At 44.2% G+C, this 5,044-nt stretch overlaps 1 protein-coding gene across 11 annotated transcripts in view; it reads right to left on the minus strand.

Annotated features, from left to right (window-relative positions):
- The window catches only part of NUBPL (nucleotide binding protein like), a 256,910-nt gene that overhangs the window by 50,938 nt on the left and 200,928 nt on the right, over positions 1–5,044 (minus strand). The window lies entirely within an intron of this gene.

Here is a 5,044-nt window from a genome sequence, read left to right on the forward strand (position 1 = left end):
TTTTGAAAGACTTTGCCAAGGATGGAGGTGAGACTGACTGGCCTATAGTTGCCCGGGTCCTCCTTCCTCCCCTTTTTGAAAATGGGGACCACATTGGCCCTTTTCCAGTCCTCTGGGACTTAGCCTGTGCGCCACGACCGTTCAAATATTCCCACCAGTGGCTCTGCAATGATGTCGGCCAGTGCCTTCAGCACCCTCGGATGGAGCTCATCCAGGCCTGCTGACTTAAAGGCATCCAGTTCTTCCAAGTGACTCTACACCATCTCAGGGTCTACGCATGGTAGTCTGGCGCCTTGCTGCTGCCTCTCTACAACCCCAGTGAGAGACTTGTCGTGTCCCTCACTTAGGAACACTGAGGCAGAGAACTCGTTGAGGAGTTCAGCCTTGTCCTCCCTGTCCGTCACCAATTGTTTCTGCCCATTTAGCAGGGGTCCTATTCCTCCCTGGGCCTTCCTTTGACTCCCTATATATCTAAAAAACAATTTCTTGTTGTCCTTTACTTGGGATGCCATCCTCAGCTCCATGGTAGCTTTGGCCCGTCTAACTGCCTCCCTACAAGCACGAGCAGAGGAGGTATATTCGTCTTTGGTGATCTCTCCCTGTTTCCACTTTTTATGTGCTCCCCTTTTGGCCCTTAGGCTGCCCTGGATTTCTCTGGTCAGCCAAGGAAGCCTCCTGGCCCCTTTCCCTCTTTTTCCTCGCAAAACAGATAAAGACAGATTAAGACAGACAGATTAAGGCTTTTATAATATTAGAATACCATATGCAGTTTAAGCTTCAAACACATTCGCTAAACCTGGGACATCTTTTTTTTGTTGTTGCAGAGGAATTTACTTAGAGATTCAGGTTAACTCTTGTCTTCTATTGTAAAAACTGAATTCCTGGCCACATGATCCTAGGCCCTTTTTAAATAGTCACTGACAGGTAGGCACATGAACACATTTCTCAAAATCTACATTTTTAGTGTGCAAAGCTATAAAATACACTCATAATTTTTCTAAGAGTTTGAACACTTAGGCACTGAACTCCAAAGCAGAGCTCACATAAGGCAATCTATCTGATGCCCAAGAGTTACTATGATAAATTATTTATTTTTCTCCTTCAGGACATAGCTTCTATACAGTCATTCTGAAGAAGACAAGCATACTGATCTGTATCAAGAAGCCTGTTATTCCAAATTATGAATGAAATACTGTATTCCAAAAAACAGGTTTTTTTGTTCTTGTTCTAGGCTCATGAAAAAGAAATTTGTAAAGATTAAAATCAAATTCCTGTAGCAGTCCTACAGACTGTAAATAAAAGTACATTTAAAAGACCAGCAGTAAAAATGCTATCCTCTCAAGTAAATTAACTCTGCAATGTACAGATCCTTAAATATTAACCATCTGTTAAAAAGAGGGCAGTTGTATAAACTTAACCTTCAGAAAGTCATGGCCAGATCTTCATTTGCATCTCTAAATTCTACAACCCATCTGCTGAATTACTTGCCAGAGTTAGTTGTTACAACGTTGTTTCACAGCTTACTTAATTCATGGGGTATGTATGGTAAATGCACCTCTTCTAAATGACTGAACCAACTTACATAAAAAGCCTGAGCACTGGAGTGATTTATATCCAAATCAATATAGTGCACATTAAACCATCATCGTACAAATTTCTCATGTTTCACTTTATATCTCAACCTGAGACACCAGATTATGGGTACAGACAGAAGTGCAGCTCCCTGCTGCAACTGAGAACGCTTTGCAGGAAGTGTTCTAAGTTACAACAATTCCTTGGAACAAACAGAAGTTCACTGTTGGTTCCAGGGAGGAGGAGAGCCTGCAACTGATTTTCCCTGGCAACGGAGACTGCAGCCAATTTCCCTGCTTCTCTCCCAGCCTGTCCCTGTATCAGAATGAGAGGGGGGAAAGGGAGCAGAGGGAGCTTATTCTAAGGGGTTCCTCAGCCTGTACTGGAGGGTGGGGTGGGTGTACTGGAACCCTCCCCACATCCACTCCTCCAAGGTGGCACTCCAATACACTTGCCTCCCCTCCAGCCCAAGCTGAAAAACCCCCAGACCATACTCTCTCTGCTCCCCTCTCCTTTCCCATTCTGAAAACAGCGACAGGCTGACAGGCAGTGCAACAGAAGTTACAGAAGATACTGTATTGTGAAACTTCTTGAGATTTTCACCTGATTGGCCATTTTTTAGGCTGTTTGCAGCCATGCACTTGTGTTTGGTCACGGTTGCCAAGTGCTTTCTGTGGCCAAATCAGGTGAAAATTTTCACTTCTATCTGTGTCCTTATGTTCTTCCATGCCATCAAAAAGGTTACTCCTCAGAAAGTCGCATAGAAACAACCAGTCAACTGAAATGGCATACATCTACTAGGGCTGTGCAAAGCTCCAGTCCCTGATTCAATTCAGCGGAGATTCAGCCTGATTCGATGGTCCAATCTCCAAATCAGAATCAAATCAGAGGACCCTTTAATTTCTCCAAATCGAGTCAGAACCCTCTGAATCAATTCAGAGAGATTCGGAAAGATTCAGAGATTCAGACACAGAGACAGCTTTAAATGTTTTTTCTACATACATCTAGGTAGCAGGGGCTCATGAAAGCTGCGAGGCTGGGGTGTATGGAGTGTCCCACAGAAATACAGGGAGCTCCCCAGCACGTTGGGCAGGAGACCTGGAAGTGGACCAGAAGCGCTTCTGGTCCATTACCAGGTCCGCTGGGGGCCCCCCTGTGCCCTCACAGCTCAGTGACTGGTGCCTCCTGGGTTCGGGCAGGGCACCTGGGGTACCCCTGCAGCCAATCGCTGAGCTGGTCCACTTCTGGGTCCACCGCTGAGCATGTGGAGGCCCCCCCTGCACTCCTGTGGGACACTCCATGCATCCCAGCATTCACAAGTTGTGTTGCTACCTCGAGGTATGTAGAAAAAACTTTTAAAGCTATGTCTATGGCTGAATCACTGATTCTCTGAATCAGCATCGAATTTTCAGATTCGGCTGAATTGAATCAGGGACAGTGATCCGAATCAACAAATCAAATCACTGTCCCTGATTTCGGCCAAATTCGAATCTGAATCGAATAGGGCCTGCTTCGTACACCCCTAATATCTACCTCCTATATAAGTTGCTACTTTAGTTTTCTAGAGCCCTTCTTCCCAACCAGTGCTAAGTTTGATTATTGATCAAAATGTCAAGAAATGTCCTAATTTGGAAGTGTTACTTTTCCAATAAACTGTCCTAGTTAAACACAAACATTTCAGAAGAGTTATTTTGGCAAACTTCTTACCTGAATAAATCATTTAGTTTTTAAGGGTGATTTGTAACCTAGGCAATTTTAATTATATAAGGTCATTTTAGAATAGCAAAGTAGGAATATAACCTCAAATTTTGAAAAAGATTCTTTCTGTCATTCTCTTAAAGTAGGCTGCTCTTCATGTCGCTACCTATAAAAGTATAATTATTTTTAGACAAGGTTCTTTGGGTGAATCTTATATCTTTTATTAGACCAACTTAAATAGTTGGAAAACAATTATTAATCAAGCTTTCAGGTTCAAAAACCCTTCGTCAGGCTAAGGAAGTTTCTGCAGTTGGTGTGTGCTCTTCCTGGATGGAATGAAAAGTAAAGAAGCCAGCGGCTGGGGTGGGATGCATACAAGACAAGTAGTCAGTGAAAATGTAGACTGAGGAGTCAATGGGTGAGAGACAGGCTGGGCGGGGGTGGGGCGGTCATGGCATGGTCTGGATCCATTTGGTGTGTTCTGGGCTTGAGGAAGTTTGCTTCTGGTGATGAGGTTTGCGAGGTTCGGTGCTTGTTTGAAGGCTAGGATGGGTGACTCTGGGAAGATCTCTTTAAGAATAGGGTCTCTTTCTAGTATGGGTTGCAATTGTTTGAGGATTTTCCATATGGGTTCGAAGGAGGGGTGATACGTCATAACCAGTGGTGTGCGATTCGTGGCGGGGTTTCTTTTGTACTGCAGCAATTATTCATGTGGCATCCAGGCGGCTCTTTCAAACAAGCAATCTGTCTCTCTGGAGGAGTGTTCTTGTTGAGTGAAAGCCCTTTTAAGATTGGTGAGGTGGCAATCCCGGGTGTTCTCCTCAGTGCAGATTTGGTGGTATCTGAGGGCTTGACTATATCACAGCTTTTTGGGTGTGTTTAGGGTGATTGCTGGTTCTGTGCAGATGTGTGTGTTGGTCTGTGGGTTTCTTGTATAACGTGGTCTGTATTTTACCATTCTGGATACTGATCGTCATGTCTAAAAAGGAGATGTTGGTGCAGAGTATTCCAGAGAAAGCTGGATGGAGGGATGGTGATTGTTGAATTTCTGATGGAATTCAATCAGAGATTGTAGGTTTTCAGTCCAAAGGATGAAGATGTCATTGATACATCTTAAGTATAGCAAGGGTTTGATGGTGCAGCTCTTGAGGAAGTCTTCTTCCAGGTGGCTCAAAAAAAGGTTGGCATACTGTGGGGCCATAACTCAGAGGTTGTAGGTTTTCCGTCCCTCCATCCAGCTTTCTCTAGAATACTCCAGCACCAACATCTCCTTTTTAGACATGATGATCAGTATCCAGAATGATAAATTACAGACCACGTTATACAAGAAACCCACAGACCAACATACATATCTGCACAGAACGAGCAATCATCCTAAACACACCAAAAAAGCTCTCATACCAGCCAAGCCCTCAGATACCACCAAATCTGCACTAAAGAGAACATCTGGGATTGCCACCTCACCAATCTTAAAAAGGCTTTCACCCAACAAGAACAATTCTCCAGAGAGGTAAACCGCATGTTTGAAAGAGCCACCTGGATACCATGTGAAAAACTGCTGCAGTACAGAAGAAAACCCCCCACAAATCGCACACCGCTGGTTATAACATATCACCCCTCCCTCAAACCCGTACGGAAAATCCTCAAACAATTGCAACCCATACTAGAAAGAGACCCTATTCTTAACAAGATCTTCCCAGAGTCACCCATCCTAGCCTTCAAACAAGCACTGAACCTCGCAAACCTCATCACCAGAAGCAAACTTCCTCAAGCC

The sequence above is a fragment of the Alligator sinensis genome, unplaced genomic scaffold (assembly GCF_000455745.1).
Source record: "Alligator sinensis unplaced genomic scaffold, ASM45574v1 scaffold720_1, whole genome shotgun sequence".
In the NCBI taxonomy this organism is placed as follows: Eukaryota; Metazoa; Chordata; order Crocodylia; family Alligatoridae; genus Alligator; species Alligator sinensis.